This window comes from Pelophylax lessonae, assembly GCF_965119305.1.
Source record: "Pelophylax lessonae genome assembly, chromosome: 12".
Taxonomy (NCBI): domain Eukaryota; kingdom Metazoa; phylum Chordata; class Amphibia; order Anura; family Ranidae; genus Pelophylax; species Pelophylax lessonae.
Genome location: NC_138779.1, coordinates 19,063,575 through 19,087,622, shown reverse-complemented (window position 1 = coordinate 19,087,622; position 24,048 = coordinate 19,063,575). Strand labels below are relative to the sequence as shown.

The 24,048-nt window shown below is 46.1% G+C and overlaps 1 protein-coding gene across 1 annotated transcript in view; it reads right to left on the bottom strand.

The window, feature by feature from the left end:
• The window catches only part of MEGF6 (multiple EGF like domains 6), a 559,396-nt gene that overhangs the window by 341,424 nt on the left and 193,924 nt on the right, over positions 1–24,048 (bottom strand). The window lies entirely within an intron of this gene.

Below are 24,048 nucleotides of genomic sequence, written 5' to 3'. Positions count from 1 at the left end.
CCCAACACTTTGCACCCCCTGCATTCCCCCATATCCTACACTCTGCACTCCCTGCATTCTCCAATACCCAACACTCGGTACCCCTGCATTCTCCAATACCAAACACACTCTGCGACCCCTGCATTCCCCACTACCTTACACTCTGCACCCCCCGCATTCTCCAATACCCAATACTCATTACCCCCTGCATTCCTCAATACCCAACACTCTGCACCCCCTATGTTCTCCAATACCAAACACTCTGCGACCCCTGCATTCCCCAATACCCTATACTCTGCACCCCCTGCATTCTCCAATACCCAATACTCGTTACCCCCTGCATTCCCCAATACCCAACACTCTGCACCCCCTGCATTCCCCCATACCCTACACTCTGCACCCCCTGCATTCTCCAATACCCAACACCCGGTACCCCCTGCATTCTCCAATACCCAACACTCTGCGACCCCTGCATTCCCCACTACCTTACACTCTGCACCCCCCGCATTCTCCAATATTCAATACTCATTACCCCCTGCATTCCTCAAAACCCAACACTCTGCACCCCCTGCATTCTCCAATACCCTACACTCTGCCCCTCCTGCATAATGTACATTTATCATGTTTTACCCGGCTTTAAAGAGATATGGTTTCATACAAAAGGCAGTTTGTCTATTTTGATCATATACACTCACTGGCCACTTTATTAGGTACACCTGTTCAATTGCTTGGTAACACAAATTGCTAATCAGCCAATCACGTGGCAGTAACTCAATGCATTTAGGCATCTAGATGTGGGGAAGACGACTTGCTAAAGTTCAAACCGAGAATCAGAATGGGGAAGAAAGGAGATTTAGGTGACTTTGAAAGTGACATGGTTGTCGGTGCCATACGGGCCGGTCTGAGTATTTCAAACATTGCTGATCTACTGGGATTTTCACGCACACCCATCTCTCGGGTTTACAGAGAATTGTGGGGAAAAGAGAAAATATCCAGTGAGCGGCAGTTGTGTGGAGAAAAATGCCTTGTTGATGTCAGAGGAGAATGGGCAGACTGGTTCCAGATGATAGAAAGGCAACAGTAACTCAAATAACCACTCGTTACATCCAAGGTATGCAGAAGAATACCATCTCTGAAATCAACACACATCGAACCTTGAAGAAGATCGGCTACAGCACCATAAAACCACACTGGGTGCCACTCCTGTCAGATAAGAACAGGAAACTGAGGCTACAATTGGCACAGGGTCACCAAAATTGGACAATAGAAGGTTGGAAAAACGTTGCCTGGTCTGATGAGTCTCGATTTCAGATGGTAGCGTCAGAATTTGGCGTTGAAAGCATGGATCCAACCTGCCTTGTATCACCGGTTCAGACTGGTGGTGGTGGTGTAATGGTATGGGGGGGGAGGGTGGGGGGGGGGTAATGGTTCAGGCTGCTGCTGCTGGTGGTGGTGTAATGGTGTGGGGGATGGAATGGGGGGGGGGGGGTAATGGTTCAGGCTGCTGGTGGTGTAATGGTGTGGGGAAGGAAGGGGGGAACGGTTCAGGCTGATGGTGTTGGTGGTGGTGTAATGGTGTGGGGGAGGAAGGGGGGGGGGTTGTTTCAGGCTGGTGGTAGTGATGTAATGGTGTGGGGGATATTTTCTTGGCATACTTTTGTCCCCTTAGTACCAATTGAGCATCTTTTAAACACCACAGCCTACCTGAGTATTGTTGGTCCATCCCTTTATGACTACAGTGTCCCCATCTTCTGATGGCTCCTTCCAGCAGGATAATGCACCATGTCACAAAGCTTCAATCATCTCACCACTGGTTTCTTCACCATGACAATGAGGTCACTGTACTCCAATGGCCTCCACAGTCACCACATCTCATCCAATAGAGAACCTTTGGGATGTGGTGAAACGGGAGATTGGCATCATGGATTTGAAGCCGACAAATCTGCAGCAACTGTGTGATGCTATCATGTCACTATGGGGCAAAATCTCTGAGGAACGTTTCCAACACCTTGTTGTATCTATTCCACAAAGAATGAAGGCAAAGGGGGTCCAACCCGGTACTAGCAAGGTGCACCTAATAAAGAGGCCGGTGAGTGTATATACAGCATATATTTCTTGTAAAAAAAAACACTGGCTTTCCTTTCACGTGTCCGTAACTCCATGATCGCTGTAAAAATAATGTCCGTGTCTCTCCCAGTTCATTGGCTCCCAAAGCCATCAATAGCGTGTCCTTATCATTATCATCTGCCATCAGAAAGACATCAGCCGTCTAATGCGGCGGAACGCATCGCCCATATTTGCTCTTGCTGGGACCGCTCAGCCGTTCGATTTGCGTGGATTTAAAAGCCTGTTTGCCGGAGATTAGCCACAAAGTGAAAAATACACATAGATTAGGATAACGATCCACTCACTGCGCTTTACATATCCATCACCTTAATTACAGAGCCGATAGGACCGGGCGACCCAGCACTGAAATGGCGATAGTCTCACTTAAATATCTGCTTAATTCAGCGTGCAGCGATAATCGATACAGGGTGGAGGTAAAACAACTTAAACACCATCAATATGCTAAGAATTGGCAATAGGGTTTAAATCAGAAACCCAGAAATGTATACACTGCTCAAAAAAATTAAAGGAAAACTTTGAAAACACATCAGATCTCAATGGGGAAAAATCTCATGCTGGATATCTATACTGGTATGGACTGGGTAATGTGTTAGGATCTATACTGGTATGGACTGGGTAATGTGTTAGGATCTATACTGGTATGGACTGGGTAATGTGTTAGGATCTATACTTGTATGGACTGGATAATGTGTTAGGATCTATACTGGTATGGACTGGGTAATGTGTTAGGATCTATACTTGTATGGACTGGGTAATGTGTTAGGATCTATACTGGTATGGACTGGGTAATGTGTTAGGATCTATACTTGTATGGACTGGGTAATGTGTTAGGATCTATACTGGTATGGACTAGGTAATCTGTTAGGATCTATACTGGTATGTACTGGGTAACGTGTTAGGGTCTATACTGGTATGGACTGGGTAATGTGTTAGGATCTATACTGGTATGGACTGGGTAATGTGTTAGGATCTATACTGGTATGGACTGGGTAATCTGTTAGGATCTATACTGTTATTGACCGGGTAATGTGTTAGGATCTATACTGGTATGGACTGGGTAATGTGTTAGGATATATACCCAGTCCATACCAGTATAGATCCTAACACATTACCCAGTACATATCAGTAATGTGTTTGTATCTATACTGGTATGGACTGGGTAGTGTTTTAGGATCTATACATGTATGGACTGGGTAATGTGTTAGGATTTATACTGGTATGGACTGAGTAAGGTGTTAGGATCTATACTGGTATGGACTGAGTAATGCGTTTGAATCTATACTGGTATGGACTGGATAATGTGTTAGGATCTATTCCTGTATAGACTGGGTAAGGTGTTAGGATCTATACTGGTATGGACTGGGTAATGTGTTAGGATCTATTCCTGTATAGACTGGGTAAGGTGTTAGCATCTATACTAGTATGGACAGGGTAATGTGTTAAGATCTATACTGGTATGGACTGGGTAATGTGTTAGGATCTATACTGGTATGGACTGGGTAGTGTTTTAGGATCTATACTGGTATGGACTGGGTAATGTGTTAGGATCTATACTGGTATGGACTGGGTAATGTGTTAGGATCTATACTGGTATGGGCTGGGTAATGTGTTAGGATCTATACTGGTATGGACTGGGTAATGTGTTAGGATCTATACTGGTATGGACTGGGTAATGTGTTAGGATCTATACTAGTATGGACTGGGTAAGGTGTTAGGATCTATACAAGTATGGACTGGGTAAGGTGTTAGGATCTATACTGGTATGGACTGGGTAATGTGTTAGGAAGGAAAGGATGCCACATTGTTTGATGGGAATAAAAATGATCACCCTACAGAGGGTTGAATTCAAAGACACCCGAAAATCAAAGTGATAAAATGATGCAGCAGGGGAGTCCATTTTGCTGAAATTTCATTACAGCAACTCAGAATGGTCCTCAGTAGTTTGTATGACCCCCACGTGCTTGTATGCATGCCTGACAACGTTGGGGCATGCTCCTAATGAGATGACGTATGGTGTCCTGGGGTATTTCCTCCCAGATCTGGACCAGGGCATCTCTGAGCTCCTGAACAGACTGAGGTGCAACCTGGCGGTGTCGAATGGACCGAAACATAATGTCCCAGAGGTGTTCTACTGGATTTAGGTCAGGTGAGCGTTGGGGGCCATTCAATGGTATCAATTCCTTCATCCTCCAGGAACTGGCTGATTACTCTCGCAACATGAGGCTGGGCATTGTCATGCACAAAGAGGAACCCAGGACCCACTGCCCCAGCGTAGGGTCTGACAATGGGTTCTAAGATTTCATCCCAAAAGCTAATAGCAGTCAGGGTGCCATTGTCTAGCCTGTAGAGGTCTGTGCGTCCCTCCATGGATTTGCCTCCCCAGACCATCACTGACCAACCACCAAACCGGTCATGCTGAACGATGTTACAGGCAGCATAACGTTCTCCAAGGCTTCTCCAGACCCTTGCATGTCTGTCACATGTGCTCAGGGTGAACCTCCTCTCATCTTTGAAAAGCCCAGGGTGCCAGCGGTGGACCTGCCAATTTTGGTGTTCAATGGCAAATGCCAATTGAGTTCCACAGTGCCGGACAGTGAGCACAGGACCCAGTAGAGGACGTCGGACCCCTTAAGCCACCCTCATGAAGTCTGTTTCTGAATGTTTGGTCAGAGACATTCACACCAGTGGCCTGCTGGAGGTCATTTTGTAGGGCTCTGGCAGCGCTCATCCTGTTCCTCCTTGCACAAAGGAGCAGATACCGGTCCTGCTGATGGGTTAAGGACCTTCTATGGCCCTGTCCAGCTCTCCTAGAGTAACTGCCTGTCTCCTGGAATCTCCTCCATGCTCTTGAGACTGTGCTGGGAGACACAGCAAACCTTCTGGCAATGGCACCAATTTATGTGCCATCCTGGAGGGGTTAGACTGTCTGTGTAACCTCTATAGGTCCAGGTATCGCCTCATGCTACCAGTAGTAACACTGACTCTAGCCAAATGAAGAACTAGGGAAAAACAGGCAGAAAATAATTTTTTATAACTTTTCATGTGACAACACTGAAGAAATGACACTTTGCTACAATGTAAAGTAGTGAGTGTACAGCTTGTATAACAGTGTAAATTTGCTGTCCCCTCAAAATAACTCAACACACAGCTATTAATGTCTAAACCGCTGGCAACAAAAGTGAGCACACCCCTGTCTAAATTGGGCTCAAAGTGTCAATATTTTGAGTGCCCAACATTATTTTCTAGCACTGCCTTAACCCTCTTGGGAATGGAGTTCACCAGAGCTTCACAGGTTGCCACTGGAGTCCTCTTCTACTCCTCCATGATGACATCACAGAGCTGGTGTATGTTAGAGACCTTGCGCTCCTCCACCTTCCGTTTGAGGATGCCCCACAGATGCTCAATAGGGTTTAGGTATGGAGACATGCTTGGCCAGTCCTTCACCTTTATCCTAAACTTCTTTAGCAAGGCAGTGGTCATCTTGGAGATGTGTTTGGGGTCATTATGTTGGAATACTGCCCTGCGGCCCAGTCTCCAAAGGGAGGGGATCATGCTGTACTTCAGTATGTCACAGTACATGTTGGCATTCATGGTTTCCTCAATGAACTGTAGCTCCCCAGTGCCGGCAGCACTCATGCAGCCCCAGACCATGGCACTCCCACCACCATGCTTGACTGTAGGCAAGACACACTTGTCTTTGTACTCCTCACCTGGTTGCCGCCACACATGCTTCACATCATCTGAACCAAATAAGTTCATCTCTGTCTCTTCAGACCACAGGAGATGGTTCCAGTAATCCATGTCCTTAGTCTGCTTGTCTTCAGCAAACTGTTTGTGGGCTTTCTTGTGCATCATCTTTAGAAGAGGCTTCCTTCTGGGATGACAGCCATGCACACCAATTTGATGCAGTGTGCAGCATATGGTCTGAGCCCTGACAGGCTGACCTCCCACCCCTTCAACCTCTACAGCAATGCTGGCAGCACTCATATGTCTATTTCCCAAAGACAACCTCTGGATATGACGCTGAGCACGTGCACTCAACTTCTTTGGTCTACCATGGCGAGGCCTGTTCTGAGTGGAACCTGTCCTGTTAAACCGCTGTATGGTCTTGGCCACCGTGCTGCAGCTCAGTTTCAGGGTCTTGGCAATCTTCTTATAGCCTAGGCCAACTTTATGTAGAGCAACAATTCTTTTTTTCAGTTCCTCAGAGAGTTCTTTGCCATGAGGTGCCATGTTGAACTTCCAGTGACCAGTATGAGAGAGTGAGAGCGATAACACCAAATTTAACACACCTGCTCCCCATTCACACCTGAGATCTTGTAATACTAACACATGACACCGGGGAGGGGAAATGGCTAATTGGGCCCAATTTGGAAATTTTTACTTAGGGGTGTACTCACTTTTGTTGCCAGCGGTTTAGACCTTAATGGCTGTGTGTTGAGTTATTTTGAGGGGACAGCAAATTTACACTGTTATACAAGCTGTACACTTACTGCTTTACATTGTAGCAAAGTGTCATTTCTTCAGTGTTGTCACATGAAAAGATATAATAAAATATTTACAAAAATGTGTGTATATATATATATATATATATATATATATATTTAATGTGTGTGTATGTATGTATGTATGTGTATATATATATATATATACAGGTATATATAAAAATGAACCCCTTCCTCTCCTACCCCTATAATGGAAGAAAGATGTCCTGGGCAAACTCCCAACCCCTCACCGATGACGAAGCCATCAATCCGGCACGTAACACACGCAGGCATGTTATCACTGACGCGGCATCTATATGGAACTTAATATTCCGCAAGAACACGCAGCAGTGAGATAATGAAGAGAAAAAGAATCCTGCAGGTAATTTCAATAATCTGCATATAAATGCCCCGTGTAATTACAGTCCATCATGTGGAAAAATTACATTTGTGGGATGTATAAATCTTGTTTGCACAGATAGAATTTCTGTAATTAGAGAAAAGGAACTGGTTTCCCCATTCCCCGTGTTCCGTGTCACGGCAGAGGGGCGCTAATTGACGTGTGCAACGCGGTTTAATTTCTGAGCGCTTGCCTGGATCATAGAATTATAGAGCGTTAGATTTAATAATAATCATCTGACACCCAATCATCGATAAATGACATAAGCTGTGCAGATGTTGAATACAGGGAAAACGTTTTCACCCGTATGTGAGCTGTCCCTCGGAATTTAGACGTTTGAGAGATAAGCCAATGCTCTCTACTCCCCTCTGCTGGTTACAGTGTATCCAAACCAGGACTTTTCTTTCAGCGGGAACGTGGGGGAACGCAGTTCCGACACCTCCAGCACTGAATGTTTATCCACTTGCTGACCGCCTAATATACGCCATTAGTTTGGCGTTAAATACCGGGTTATGGCTGCAGCTAGATGCCGAAAACCGTGTTTTTTTTTTTTTTTTCTTAGGCGGCCAGCTTTCCGATAAAAGTGATCCCAGCAGCGGATTCGGCGTGAGATCATTTTTAGAGGTGCCCCCTCCTGCCTCTTCCCAGTGGTTCACGGTCTAAAGTTACGGATCGGTAGCTCCTGGAACCATCCAGTGTCAGTAGGGTTTTTCCATAGAGATAAGTGATGGCTAGATGGCCACTGCTCAACTTTAAAACCTTGGAGGACCGAAGCGATGTCCACGTCACTTCCACTTCTCGGGCCATATAAACAGGATTTTATTTTTCTTAAAGCAAAAGATACTTTTTTTTTTTTTTTTTACTTTTTTTGATCTTTTGCTTTTAAAGTGGAAGTAAACTTCCATTGATTGTTTGTACCTAGAGGTAAGCCTATAAGGCTGCATTCACACCTGAACGTAGTGTCTTTGCGCGATTTTGGTGCATTTTTATGCGCGACTTGCGCCTTTTTATTCAGCGTTTGAGCTTTGGAGTTTTTTTTATTAGCCAATAGAGAAAACAATCATCTCATGCATCATTTGTTGCTAGGCATTTCAGCGTTTTTAGCTTTTTCATCAGCTTTTATTTATTTTTTTATTATTATTATTCATTTATTTATTTATTTTTTCGTTAGGGTAAGGGGTTAGAATTAAGGTTAGGTTGGGATTAGGAGTTGGGGTTAGAATTTGGATTAGGAGCTGGGATTAGGGTTAGGATTTGAGATTAGGGTTATATATTATTTATAATAATTTTTTTTTGTTAGGGTGTTAATACTAGTTCTACTAATAATAATATTAATCACAAATTAATAATTACATGTAAAAAAATACACAAATAAATAATTAATAAAAAATACATTCAATAAATGAGCACTAAGTAATAATAAATAAATAATTAAACCTTAACTTAAACCTCTGCCGGTTCACACTAGGTCGCTCCGACTTAGGGGGTGACCTGTGAGGTCGCGTGCAGCGCGACTTCGGCGCGACTTGCACGGACTTCATAAAATTAATGTCTATGCAAGTCGCCTCCAGGTCGCCCCGAAGTAGTACAGGACCCTTTTTCTAAGTCGGAGCGACTTGTGTCGCTCCTATTAGAACGGCTCCTGTACTAAACAATGGGAGCGTGACGGACTGCGACTTGTCAGGCTGACAAGTCGCAGTCCAAGTCGGATCAATGTGAATGCGGTCTAACACTTAAAAAAAAAAAAAAATAATAATAAATAGCTAAATACTCTAACACAAAATAAATAAATAAATACATTATTAGTCTAGTAGTAGTTTTTTTTTTTTGGGTTAGGTGTTTATGTATTATGTATTTAATATTAAGAATAATACTTTGTTTAAAAAAATGTTTAAGGTTAGGGGTTAATTAATATTTATGTATTATTACATATTATTCATTTATTTATGAGGATTTTTTTGATTTCTGTATTTATTTTACATTTATTCATATATTATTACCATTTAATTGTTTTAGTTTTTTCATTTAAGCAGAAAATCACGCAAAAAGGCGTAACAAAACACGCAAAAGTGCACAAAAACGCGTGAATGATGTGTTTCCATTTATTTCTATCGGAATAAAAATGCGCAAAAAGCTCAAATCTGCCCGATTCGAGCTACAAAAAAAAGCTCCAGAACTTTTTAGCTTCAGGCGACTTGGAATGGAGATGTGAACCGTCTCCATAGAGAATAACTGTTTTTTTTCTTCTCCAGCGTTTTGGAGGTGTGAATGGGGCCTTATAAGGGTTACCTATAGGTACAGAGAATATCTCCTACACGTGTACAGTTTAATAAATATTCACTGCATATGCTGCAAACGACATCATGGGCGCACGCGTTCTGAAGGGACGGACACCATTAAAGTGTATTTTTTTCCAAACAAATTGCATTTGAAAAACTGCTGCGTGACATAAAAAGTTTCAATGACCGCCATTTTATTCTCTAGGGTCTCTGCTAAAAAAAAAAAAAATATATATATATATATATATATATATATATATATACATAGTGTTTGGGGGTTCTAAGTAATTGTCTAACAAAAAAATACTGATTTTTACTTGTAAGCAACAAATGTCAGATAAAAAGCCCTTTCAGCAAGTGGATCTACTGGAAAGGGGGCTTGGGTGTGCTGGAGGGTCCAGTGATGCGGACTGCTGGGGATCTATTGTAGCTGGGGGGTTGTAGTGTTGCTAGGGGGGTGTCTATTGTTGCTGAAGGGATCTACTGCTGCAGGGGTTTATTGTTGTTGATGGGGAATCTTTTGCTCTGGGGCTCTTATGTTGTTGGGGGGGGGGGGGGTCTATTGATGCTGGGTAGTCACCTGAAATGGTTTTCACTTCACAGGTGTGCCCTGTCAGGTTTAATAAGTGTGATTTCTTGCCTTATAAATGGGGTTGGGACCATCAGTTGTGTTGTGCAGAAGTCAGGTGGATACACAGCTGATAGTCCTACTGAATAGACTGTTAGAATTTGTACAGGAAAACAAGTGGCCATCATTACTTTAAGAAATGAAGGTCAGTCAGTCCGAAAAATTGGGAAAACTTTGAAAGTGTCCCCAAATGCAGTCACAAAAACCATCAAGCGCTACAAAGAAACTGGCGACATGCGGACGGCCCCAGGAAAGGAAGACCAAGAGTCACCTCTGCTGCGGAGGATAAGTTCATCCGAGTCACCAGCCTCAGAAATCGCTCAGATTAGAGACCAGGTCAATGGCACACGGAGTTCTAGCAGCAGACACATCTCTAGAACAACTGTTAGAGGAGACTGTGTGAATCCGGCCTTCATGGTAGAATATCTGCTAGGAAACCACTGATAAAGAAAGGCAACAAGCAGAAGAGACTTGTTTGGGCTAAAGAACACAAGGAATGGACATTAGACCAGTGGAAATCTGTGCTTTGGTCCAAATTTGAGATCTTTGGTTCCAACCACCGTGTCTTTGTGCGACGCAGAAAAGGTGAACGGATGGACTCTACATGCCTGGTTCCCACCGTGAAGCATGGAGGAGGAGGTGTGATGGTGTGGGGGTGCTTTGCTGGTGACACTGTTGGGGATTTATTCAAAATTGAAGGCATACTGAACCAGCATGGCTACCACAGCATCTTGCAGCGGCATGCTATTCCATCCGGTTGGCGTTTAGTTGGACCATCATTATTTTTTTCAACAGGACAATGACCCCAAACACACCTCCAGGCTGTGTAAGGGCTATTTGACCAAGGAGGAGAGTGATGGGGCGCTGCGCCAGATGACCTGGCCTCCACAGTCACCGGACCTGAACCCAATCAAGATGGTTTGGGGTGAGCTGGACCGCAGAGTGAAGGCAAAAGGGCCAACAAGTGCCAAGCATCTCTGGGAACTCCTTCAAGATGTTGGAAGACCATTTCAGGTGACTTCCTCTTGAAGTGTGACTCTACAATTTTCATAGTCATGAAAATAAAGAAAACTCTTTGAATGAGAAGGTGTGTCCAAACTTTTGGTCTGTACTGTATATATACACACAGTATCTCACAGAAGTGAGTACACCCCTCACATTTTTGTAAATTTTTTTATTATATCTTTTCATGTGACAACACTGAAGAAATGACACTTTGCTACAATGTAAAGTAGTGAGTGTACAGCTTGTATAACAGTGTAAATTTGCTGTCCCCTCAAAATAACTCAACACACAGCCATTAATGTCTAAACCGCTGGCAACAAAAGTGAAAATGCCCACATTGGGCCCAAAGTGTCAATATTTTGTGTGGCCACCATTATTTTCCAGCACTGCCTTAACCCTCTTGGGCATGGAGTTCACCAGAGCTTCACAGGTTGTCACTGGAGTCCTCTTCCCCTCCTCCATGATGACATCACAGAGCTGGTGGATGTTAGAGACCTTGCGCTCCTCCACCTTCCGTTTGAGGATGCCCCACAGATGCTCAATAGGGTTGAGGTCTGGAGACATGCTTGGCCAGTCCATCACCTTTACCCTCAGCTTCTTTAGCAAGGCAGTGGTCATCTTGGAGCTGTGTTTGGGGTCGTTATCATGTTGGAATACTGCCCTGCGGCCCAGTCTCTGAAGGGAGGGGATCATGCTCTGCTTCAGTATGTCACAGTACATGTTGGCATTCATGGTTCCCTCAATGAACTGTAGCTCCCCAGTGCCGGCAGCACTGATGCAGCCCCAGACCATGACACTCCCACCACCATGCTTGACTGTAGGCAATACACACTTGTCTTTGTACTCCTCACCTGGTTGCCGCCACACACGCTTGACACCATCTGAACCAAATAAGTTTATCTTGTTCTGCTTCAGTATGTCACAGTACATGTTGGCATTCATGGTTCCCTCAATGGACTGTAGCTCCCCAGTGGTCGTCTTGGAGGAGTGTTTGGGGACGTTATGTTAGAATACTGCCCCGCGGCCCAGTCTCTGAACGACCACGCAATTGTCAGTTAAAGTAACGCAGTGCCATTTCGCAAAAAAATGGCCTGGTCATGAAGGGGAGTAAAACCTTCAGGGGCTGAATTGGGTAAATTTGTTACTATTGTAATTTGGAACTTTAGATACATCTGAATTTCCAAATAACCAAAAATGTGTCCGAATTTCAATTCAGAATTTAAAAAAAAAACGCATATGTCTATTCCACAGAATGTAGGAAGATGGGATAAAGTGCTGCATGTACTTTGGGGTTACCGCAATGTGAAAATGTGGAGTCTGAATTAAAGGTATCGGACATCTTCGAGGTAAGGGGTGTGACGCCCAAACACAAGTGTATGAGGTTCAGGTCCACTTTAATACAGCGAATATACGTGATTCAGCAATGGCGTGACTGTAAATGAAATGTGATGCCGGCCGGGTAAGGTCTCTGCCAGATCTATGGCGTGCCAGCATACACAACTTCCCCTGATTGGCTCTAAGGCAGAGCCGCAGTCTGCTCAGGAAGCGCCTGTCCTTGCTGGGATGATAACGCCCAGTGGAAGCTTTGTTATTGTTGGCTGCAGCACAGAAAACCTATCCAGGCTGGAAAACTCCTCTTCTGCTGCTGGACTCGTCTGAATGTCACAGATGGGGGGGGGGCACCTGTCACTAGCATACATAGCAACAGATGGGATGGCATCATACTGCTGCCGCATCATACATCTGGGGTAAAGGGCAACTTGCCTCTTCCACCCCCCAATGCACTGCATGCAACTCTCCTTGCTGAAGCACCCTTCATGCTCCATGGAAAGCAGGAGATGACACGTCTCATCCCCATCCTTTGATTGCAGTTGAAAGCATGAATCCCAGGTCTGGAGGATATGGGGTGTCATAACCAGAGCCAAATCAAGGCCGACCAGTACCCAGGGAGAAACTGGGCATCCCCCCCGCACCCCTTCCCCTGGAGCTAATAGTGAAAGAAGTGTCCTGGGGTGGTAGTGTTGCTAGAAGGTGTCACTGAAAGGAAACATGTCCCTGTGTCAGTGGTGTCAGAAGAAGAAAAAATTGTCCCTGGGTCAGTGGTGTCAGAAGAAGAAAAAATTGTCCCTGGGTCAGTGGTGTCAGAAGAAGAAAAAATTGTCCCTGGGTCAGTGGTGTCAGTGGGAGGAAAAAATGTCCATTCGTCAGAGGTGTCACTGAAAGGACATATATCCCTGTGTCTGCAGTGTCACTGAAAGGAAATATATCCCTGTGTCTGCGGTGTCACTGAAAGGAAATATATCCCTGTGTCTGCGGTGTCACTGAAAGGAAATATATCCCTGTGTCTGCGGTGTCAGTTAAAGGAGATATATCCCCGTGTCTGCGGTGTCACTGAAAGAAAAGCAGTCCTTGTGTCCGTGGTGTCACTGAAAGAAAAAAAATGTTCCTGTGTCATTGGCGTCACCTAAAGGAAAAATTGTCCCTGAGTCAGTGGTGTCACCTAAAGGAAAAATTGTCTCTGAGTCGGTGGTGTCACCTAAAGGAAAAATTGTCCCTGAGTCAGTGGTGTCACCTGAAGGCAAAATTGTCCCTGAGTCAGTGGTGTCACCTAAAGGAAAAATTGTCCCTGAGTCAGTGGTGTCACCTAAAGGCAAAATTGTCCCTAAGTCAGTGGTGTCACCTAAAGGAAAAATTGTCCCTGAGTCTGTGGTGTCACCTAAAGGGCAAATTGTCCCTGAGTCAGTGGTGTCACCTAAAGGCAAAATTGTCCCTGAGTCGGTGGTGTCACCTAAAGGAAAAATTGTCCCTGAGTCGGTGGTGTCACCTGAAGGCAAAATTGTCCCTGAGTCAGTGGTGTCACCTAAAGGCAAAATTGTCCCTAAGTCAATGTGAAATATGTCCCTGCGTCGGTGATGTCCCTGAAAGAAAAAATGTCCTTGCGTCCATGGTGTCACTGAAAGAAAAATGTTCGTGTCAGTGGTGTCACTGTAAAGAAAACAAAATCCCTGGGTCAATGGTTTGACTGGAATGAAAAATGTCCCTGCGTCGCTGGTGTCACTGCAAGGAAAAATGTCCATGCGTCGGTGGTGTCACTGCAAGGAAAAATGTCCCTGAGCCTGTGGTATAACTAGAACAAAAATTTCCCTGTGTCAGAGGTGTCACTGGAAGAAAAAAATGTCCCCAAACCAGTGGTGTCACTGGAAGGAAAAAATGTCCCTAAGTCAGGGGTGTCAATAGAAGAAAAAAGTAGATGGGGTGTCACTGGAAGGAAAAAAACAGTGAAAGAAATGTCCCTAGGTTGGTGGTATCACTGGAAGGAAAAATGTCCCTGTATCAGTGGTGTCACTGCAAGGAAAAATGTCCCTTTGTCAGTGGTGTCACTGCAAGGAAAAATGTCCCTGAGTCGGTGGTATAACTAGAACAAAAAATGTCCCTGAGCCAGTGGTGTCACTGGAAGAAAAAAATGTCCTTAAGTCGGTGGTGTCACTGGAAGGAAAAAAAATCAGTGGTGTCATTTTTTTTTTGGGGGGGGGGGGTAAAGTTATTTTGGGATTTCAGCTAAATGTTCGAGGCCATTGATAACTGTTACTATATATAAAAAAGAGAACTTGCTTTTTCTTACTTGGTGCCATAGGAGTGCACGCAGGGTGTGCCAGGTGTGCCTGGGCACACCCTGATCACCCCGTGTGGCGTGCACATTAACAATATTGCTCTGTGTGCTGGCAGGGAGATGGGAAAGATCTCCCTCTGACTGGCTCCTCCATAAGAGAAGTGCTCCTGTACTTATTTTTTCAGTGTGCCGGCAATAGGCTGCGCATACCTATGCTTGCTGCATGAATATCTCAGCTAGCACAAATAATCCCTGTAATGTGTCTAATAAATGTATTTCCTATGATCATCAGCTCCATCTAATGGCCATAATGTTGTATTATTCTGATTGGGATATTTCAGAAAAATACCGCATTATGGCCACTAGAGGGAGCAGGCCATCATAGGAAATGAACATATTAGACACATTACAGGGATTTTTTGCCATGGCTGTGGGAATGCTGGGACATTCACATAGCAAATTGTTTTTATCGGTGAACTGAACAGTTTTCACGTGTGCAAATAACACAGGTTGGTGGAAGTATGTTCTGACCAAAGTGTCTAAAGGAGAGGTAGGTTGCAGTATTATGCACAGGCTGTAAGTAGAGCTGCAGAGCCCTCACCACCCTCCAGGTGGAGCTCAGGCAATGTCTCTGACCACTAGGGCAATTGCACCCCCTTGTGGAGGATGTTGATGTCTAATGGCTAGAGAAATGCTGAGCTGCAAAGATTTCCTTCACTTTTCTTTAAGCTCTAAAGTTTCTGGTGTACAGGAAGAACACAGCAGAGCTGGTAATGTTTTCAGCAGTGAGACGGCGTGCGGGATTTGTCAAGCCCTGATGATGATAATAATAATAATAATGTCTGACAACTGTTGCAGATAGCAGCGTCTGGAGCATCGGTGGCGGTAGAGCCAACCTTAGTGAGTCACCCGTCTATCCTCTGCTAATGATAAGTGTCTGATATATTGACTCCATCCTCATTAATAGTGCTCACACCATCCAGGGAGCTCTATGTTTTCTTAGGAGACATCTGTTAAGAATAACAAAACTGCCTAATTAACACTCCGCCAAAAGTTAAGGGACTTCTGGCAGCCCTGTTAGGGATGAGGTTTCTGAAGGTTGGGGGGCAATGTGGGACACTGTTGAAGGTTGAGGGTACTATGGAGAGCTTAAGGCTCTGCAGCAGACTTGGTGACCCTGTTGGGGATGAGGTTTCTGGAGGAGGATGGTGGCACTGTGAGACAACGATGGAGGTTGGGGGCACTATGGAGGGCTGGAGGCTCTGCAGCAGACTTGGTGGCCCTGTTGGGGGATGAGGTTTCTGGAGGAGGATGGTGGCACTGTGAGACAACGATGGAAGTTGGGGGCACTATGGAGGGTTGGGGGCTCTGCAGCAGACTTGGTGGCCCTGTTGGGCATGAGGTTACTGGAGGAGTTAGGGGTAATGTGGGATGCTGTTGAAGGTTGAGGGTACTATGGAGGGCTTAAGGCTCTGCAGCAGATGTGGTGGCCCTGTTGGGGATGAGGTTTCTGGAGGAGATTGGGGGGACACTAAAGGACACTGTTGGAGGTTAAGGGAAATATGGGGGGCTTAAGGCTCTGCAGCAGACTTGTTGTGCCTGTTAGGGATGAGGTTTCTGGAGGAGGATGGTGGCACTGAGACAACAATGGAAGTTGGGGGCACTATGGAGGGCTGGAGGCTCTGCAGCAGACTTGGTGGCCTTGTTGAGGATGAGGTTACTGGAGGAGGTTGGGGGGTAATGTGGGACGCTGTTGAAGGTTACTAGTATGGAGAGCTTGAGGTTCTGCAGCAGATGATGTGGACCTGTTGGGGTTGAGGTTTCTGGAGGAGGTTGGGGACACTGAAGGACACTGTTGGAGGTTAAGGGAACTATGGAGGGCTTAAGGCTCTGCAGCAGACTTGGTGGGCCTGTTAGGGATGAGGTTTCTGCAGGAGGTTGGGGGGCACTGTGGGCCACTGTTGGAGGTTGATGGCACTCTGGAGGGCTTGAGGTTCTGCAGGAGGTTGGGGGGCACTGTGGGCCACTGTTGGAGGTTGATGGCACTCTGGAGGGCTTGAGGTTCTGCAGGAGACCTTGTGGCCCTGTTGGGGATGAGGTTTCTGGAGGAGTTGGGGGGGGGGGGCTGTGGGACACTGTTGGAGGTTGAATGCACTATGGAGGGCTTAAGGCTCTGCAGAAAATTTGGTGGGCCTGTTGGGGTTTAGGTTTCTGGAGGAGGTTGGGGGGCACTGTGGGACACTGTTGGAGGTTAAGGGAAATATGGGGGGCTTAAGGCTCTGCAGCAGACTTGGTGGGCCTGTTGGGGATTAGGTTTCTGGAGGAGGTTGGGGGGCACTGTGGCACACTGTTGGAGGTTAAGGGAAATATGGGGGGCTTAAGGCTCTGCAGCAGACTTGTTGTGCCTGTTAGGGATGAGGTTTCTGCAGGGGTTTTGGCCCTGTGGGACACTGTTGGAGGTTGATGGCACTCTGGAGGGCTTGAGGTTCTGCAGCAGATCTGGTGGCCCTGTTGGGGATGAGGTTTCTGGAGGAGTTTATGGGGAGGGGGGGGGGCTGTGGGACACTGTTGGAGGTTGAATGCACTATGGAGGGCTTAAGGCTCTGCAGAAGACTTGGCGGGCCTGTTGGGGATTAGGTTTCTGGAGGAGGTTGGGGGGCACTGTGGGACAATGTTGGAGGTTAAGGGTACTATGGAAGGCTTAAGGCTCTGCAGCAAACGTAGTGGTCCTGTTGGGGATGAGGTTTCCGGAGGAGGCTGAGGTGTACTGTAGGACACTGTTGGAGGTTGAGAGCACTATGGAGGGCTTGAGGCTCTGCAGCAGACTTGGTGGTCCTGCTGGGTGTGAGGTTTTTGGAGGAGGTTGGGGGGCACTGTGGGATACTGTTGGAGGTTTAGGGTACTATGGAGGGCTTGAGGCCTTCGGCAAGCTTGGTGGGCCTGTTCTGAAGCAAAATTAAAAGCCCTGTTGGGGATGGGGTTTCTGGAGAAGGATGGGGGCACTGTAGGACACCAATGGAGAATATGGGCACTATGGAGGGCTGGAGGCCCTGCAGCTGACTGAGGATTAGCTCCCACCAGTCGTCAGAAGCTGACCTGATTCGGAATCACAAGACTAAAACTATTCTGGCTTCGCCCCAGACATATCCCATCAGATCCACACTGATGGCCGGAGGGAGGAAGCCCTCTAGTCTAGAAAACACCTCCCTCCATGCTATGTTGATGAGGATAAGGGTAAGTGATAAGGGTATGCACAAACCAGTGCATACTTCCTACCCTAGGGTGAGAACACTGCTCCTCCATAAATACAGTAAAGTACAGTGGTCACCCTAGGAAAGGAAGTGTGGCAGGGTCGACCAATCAAATTATACATTTTACAGCCGGTGGTAGTAGGGTAAGTTTTCTGTGGCCCTAAGGACAGAAAGTATGTAAGGGCTACCAAACACATACCCATCTCCTCCTCTACATAACTTAGAGGGAGTTGTTTTGTAGACTACAGACCTTGCTGGGAGCAATGTAACTAATACAACCAGTACTGGATTTCTGGCAGGTTAAAGAGGTCATTTTTGAACCTATGAAACAGACATTAGATTTTGCTTTTAATGAGGTCTTTAAAGGGACCAAATCAGAGAGGTTTCTTGTTGGGATTTACATAGCCTTTCCATTCTAAACTAGCTGACATCTCACACGGTCACCCGCGCCAGAAAACATTTCGCTGACTTGCTAAAACTCTCCAGATTTGTGAGGGTTTGGTAAGCCAACCGTTTGTTTTGTAAATTAAATCCTTCAACACCAAAGCCGCCAGCTACGGGAAATATCAGAGCATAAAACAGACGGGCCACGGTTCAATAACCTGGAGAAACCACCGCCTGAAACGACCTTTCTGCGCAAACCACAAACCAGGCATTAAAGGGCACCTGTTCTCTCTAAACTTTGTTACAGTAAAAGTCCTGCCTAAGAGCACATTACTTTCATTAGCCAGAAAAGCAGGCTCTGTGCACCTCTCTGATGTAGTTTCACTGGCCATGTTTTATAATGCATATTTTATGCCAGACATACGCTGAGTATTCTTCTGCCAATTTCAACCAGATTCCGATGGAATGGATCAAGGCAAGGAACCAACCCCCCCCCATGTAAGCATTTAAATATAAAGTGCTGGTGGTGGGTTGCCTTGATGAATTTGAGGGTCGTTTATATTGCTGGAAGACTGCCCTGTGCATGGGCAAAAAATTGGATTGTTCATCTTGTATGGAGTATTAATGAGAATCCAATGCAGGGGTGCTTATGGGCCAGGGTTCTGCCTGCTACTTAAAGTTTAACCCTGGTGCGGGTTGGGAAGTTCCAGCCCTAGGGACCTGAGAAGACTATATTGGATATGATTCGTGCTCTCAGGTGTTACCTGAACTTGACTGCTGTTATTCGACAGTTGGATTCCCTCTTTGTGCTTCCTGAAGGCCCAAGGAAGGTGTGACAAGACCCTTGCTTGCTCGCTTCCGCTCTCCCGACACTCCTCTGCTTCTAGTGAGTCAGCTTGCAGATCGCAACATCTGATGGTTCGGTCAACCAAGGCTCCAGAATCCGAACTACAGCTATGTGCCGTTCGGAATCCATTAGAACAAACACCAGGCAGGCTGTATGTAAGTTCAAACAGGAAGACTTATTGGAAGTACACACTACACTTTTATACAAAATTTGGAACATCCTGCCCCCAACAACCGCTTTCCCATTGGTCAATTGCAAAGTACATGCCGTTCTCCTTCAGGTCCTCCTTAGCCATGCAAATGAGGACTTGAAAATGAGTCAGTAGGGATTGGTCCGATAGCTTGACCAGAAGGACGTTTATGTGTAATGAGACAGAAACCCCCAGGGGACAATCAATGTACACAATAGCCAGACACAGAACAATGGTTCCATAACGAGCCCCCAATACACATTACTCTGAGTGTCAATACATCCCTTAGCAGACAACAGGTGAGTTCATTAGCACACCCGACAATAGGTGAATGGAAAGCCACCTCAGACAAAAGCAACATTGTTAGACAGTCAGTCTCCTCATTGAACTTCCTGGAATGACCATATCAGGAGTTGTACTTCCTGGTCAGAGACCTCATACTGTACAGGGAATAAAATCTTCATATTACAAGGGAGACATTATTCCTGAATATGACTGTCCCAGTTGCAGTAGTCCAAACCATATTCTCAGTGTTCACCACCCTCCTGGTCACCCTGCATCCATAACAGATGCAGGGTGACTTAAACATAAGAGTGCTCCATAAGGCTGGGCATGGTGCCCCCAAACCTCTCTAAAGGAATTTGGGGTCCACAACCCCCATGCCCAAAGTGACTCCCGTCACAGAAGGGTCATGCAGCTTCAAAATCTACCATTTCTCAATGGATCTGGTGAAGCCCGAAGCTGCTGCCAGCCCTTCACTTCATCCCTCTGCTGCACAGTGACAGAGGGAATGCAGACAGTTTTTTTTCCTCACTTTTTTCTCACTTTTTTTTGGGAACTGTGAATCTCCAGACCATTGAGACCTGATTAGCTCCCTGCCAGCAAGTGGTGAGCTGAACTACATGTCCTAAATGCCTACCACATTTTGTTAGCCCAAACTGAGACTGCCCCATTTAGCTGCTTAGCCTCTGACATCTACTAACTCTTTTAAAGGGATGGTGCACCACCTAAAGTAGGCCCCCACCAAAAGCAGGCCACTGTTGATTACCAGGCACCAGGTTCTTTCAGACACATTCAGGGGGTATTCACCAGAGATTCAAACACCTACACACTCTAGGGCAGGGGTGTAAAACTCAACTTCATTGAGGGCCGCAACAGCATTATGGTTACCCTCAAAGGGCCGGTTGCATCTGTAATACTAGATATACAGAGTATCTCAAACCCCTTACATCAGATGTTAAGAGTCCACCCCCACCCTCCCTTACATCAAAGTGCACCCCCTTACCTTGTGTTGCTGCAGGGAAGAAGCTGGTGGCAGAGCTGGGAAGCAGAAAGTGCAGGGTCTGCAGGAGGCCCAAAGGAGGGCTGGAGTTCTACTGCAGCTCCAGGAGAGGTGTGAGGGCCAAATGAAATAGACTGGAGGGCCAGATTCAGCCTGCGGGCCTTGTGTTTGACACATATGCTCTGGGGATTACATACAGAATGTGTGGATAAGGGCCCATTTACTCTATGTTAGTTAGTTGTTGCCAAAACTCTAGCTGCACCAGTTGTATGTTTACATTTAATGTTGCTATAGCCTTTGAGTGCCAGTTAGTGGGTCACTGACCATAGTGTCTCCATGTTGTTATAATTGTCTGTTTAATGATTGATTCATACTGTGTTGCTTAGAGTTACCATAACATATTCAATTGATTTACTGCTAAGTTTTTTGTACCCTTATTTCTGAGTATTTTAAAAGATTAATAGACTGCTAACCCTTAAGTCCACAGGAGTAGATGACTTTAATATATGACGGTAAGTGTGTTAGTGGGGACCGAGCAATTTGGAAAACCGTAGCAGAACAGAGGACCCATCATTACCAGCGGCTCATGCGGGGTAAGCGCTGCACTAGCAACAGGGGAGGACTGGGCCAGGGGGCAGGGGGGCAATTTCCCCCTGGGCCGCTCTGATGCCCCGTAAAAAGGCTGCACCGCTTCTGCTACAGACATGCCTAAAGGATTCTTGGTGAAGGGAAGTTAAAAGTCTCTGCCGCTGACCTACTGAGTGCGGGTTGAAGACAAGGACAGAGCGCAGCCCCCCCCCCCCCCCCCCAGCATAGATGGTGTAAACTGTGTCTGAGCAGAGGCTGGTTTAATGCCCCAAAGAAGACTCCCCCACCCCCCGGCCAGCCCCAACCAAGCTGTCCCAGGTCCCCCCAACTGCCCCCTGCTGGCCAGGTTGGGAACTGGAATTCAGTCGGTGAGTAGAGAGTACCGGGAGCGGAGCTTCAGCCTAGAATGAGGGTCAGGAGGACAGAAACAGGGAGAGTGGGAGCGGGGCATAGTCGCCGCACAATGGGCCTTTGGCTTGTACTTGCCCCCTGGGCTGAGAATTTCCAGTCTGCCCCTGACTAGCAATGTATTTCTGAAGCTTAAAAAGGGTAAGGGTCGACCTTTTCCAGTGAAGGCCCATACTCCTAGATGTGTTGGTGCCTCCTGGGCTATTCATCATCAATCTTCAGGAGCTCACGTTTCTAAAGTTACCACCTGGTCTTTGGCTCAGACTTTTACCAAGTTTTACCAAGTGGATGTTTGTGCCACTGAGGATGCTTCCTTGCCTGCAAATGCACCGATCGTGTGAGGTTTGTATCTATTCGGGGGCTGGTGGTTGGTGTTATGTGCCCTCCCCTCAATTCATTGCTTTGGGACATCTCTATCATTATGAATTTGAAGATGCTCTGGGTGTTGGGATGTACGAAAAAAAAAAGCTGAATTTTTGGTTTACCAGTAAAATCCTTTTCATCATGGGACACAGAGATCCCGACCCTCTTCTTTTGTGGTTAATGGTTTGGGTTCAAATGGAAATTTCTGCAATACCAAAAGTACCAGGCTGAAGTTCCAAGGCGTTAAAGGAATCCTAACTGATGGCACTACCAAAATATTGGAGCCTGACCTAATGGAAATGGATTATATTACTATATGTCGCTCATTTTTGCCTCGCCCTCTTTATATCCATTTCAATCGTTTTGTCAAATCGGACATCGATAGTTCAGTTTTATTGTACTGTTTATGGCCACCATTGGAGGCAATGAAGAAATTTTGATACAAGTAATAAATGTTCTGTTCGTGACTAGCGCTGTTATCACCATGCGTCCTGTAGATGGCGCTGCGGTGCTCCCCAGGCAGCCAAGACCATAAAATATCTCTGATTTGCTGGCTTTGCTATTATTCTATCATTTTGCCTTTGTCTCGGCTGAACGAATTCCATGTCACACTAACACTATCATAATACGGTGGAGGCTGAGGGGGGAATGATGAACGCCAGCTGAGTGAATACAAACTCCGTCTCGTACACCTTGGCTGCGCATCAGAATGGAGGTTGTAGAATTTCTAGGTTGTAGGATTGAATAAGATGATAACTTGGCAATTTTGTACACCGAGGATTGGAGTCTTCGCTGCAAACTCGTTTATCTTGATGGTGATGGTGGGCGCTTAGAAAAGATTTCTGTTAACGGGTGGGCTTTGTTCAAAATGGAAAATTAAAGCCCAAATCCAGCCAATTTTTTTTTTTCGTTTTGTGTAGCTTGAGATGGGTTAGACCCTCTGGGAGGTTTGAAAAGGCAGATACTTAGGGGCAACAGTCCATTAGAATGGTAAAGAGATGGGGTGTCTTAGGGGCAACAGTCCATCAGATTTTTGAGGGGACCGGGTGTTCTAGGGGCAACAGTCTATCAGATTGTTGAGGGGACCCAGTGTCCACGTAAGGGGCAATAGCCTATCAGATTGTTAAAGGGACCGGGTGTCTTAGGGGCAACAGTCCATCAGATTTTTGAGGGGACCGGGTGTTCTAGGGGCAATAGCCCATCAGATTGTTAAAGGGACCGGGTGTCTTAGGGGCAACAGTCCATCAGATTTTTGAGGGGACCCAGTATCTACGTAAGGGGCAATAGCCTATCAGATTGTTAAAGGAACGGGTGTCTTAGGGGCAACAGTCTATCAGATTGTTGAGGGGACCGGGTGTCTTAGGGGCAACAGTCTATCAGATTGTTGAGGGGACCCAGTATCTAAGGGGCAATAGCCTATCAGATTGTTAAAGGGACCAGGTGGCTTGGAGGTTAAAGTCCATCAGATTGTTGAGGGGACCGTGTGTGTAAGGGGCAACAGCCTATCAGATTGTTAAAGGAACCGGGTGGCTTGGAGGTAACAGTCCATCAGATTGATGAGGGGACCGTGTTTCTAAGGGGCAACAGTCCATCAGATTGTTGAGGGGGCCGGGTGGCTTAGGGGCAACAGTCAAACAGATTGTTGAAGGGACCAGGTGGTTTAAGGGCAACAGTCTATCAGACTTTTGAAGGGACTGTGTGGCTTACAGGCAACAGTCCATCAGATTGTTGAAAGGACTTGGTCGTTTAAGGGCAACAGTCTATCAGACTGTTGAAGGGGCTGGTTGTCCTAGAGGGAATAATGCATCAGATTGTTGAAGGGACCGGGTGGTTTAGGGACAAGTGTCCATCAGATTGTTGAAGGGACCGGGTGGTTTAGGGACAAGTGTCCATCAGATTGTTGAAGAGACTGTGTGGCTTAGGTGCAACAGTCAGATTGTTGAGGGGACTGGTTGTCTTAGAGGCAACAGTCTGTCAGATTGTTGAGGATGCTGAGTGGCTTAGAAGCAACAGAGCATCTGATGGTTGAGACGAATGCTTGGGTTAGGGGCAACAGTTCATCAGATTGTTGAAGGGACCAGGTGATTTAAGAGCAACAGTCCATCAGACTGTTGAAGGGACTGGGTGACTTAAGGGCAATATTTCATCAGACTGTTGAAGGGACTGGGAGGCTAAGTCACTGTTTACACTGGTGCAATGCGGGAAACTCTGCGAATCAGTGCC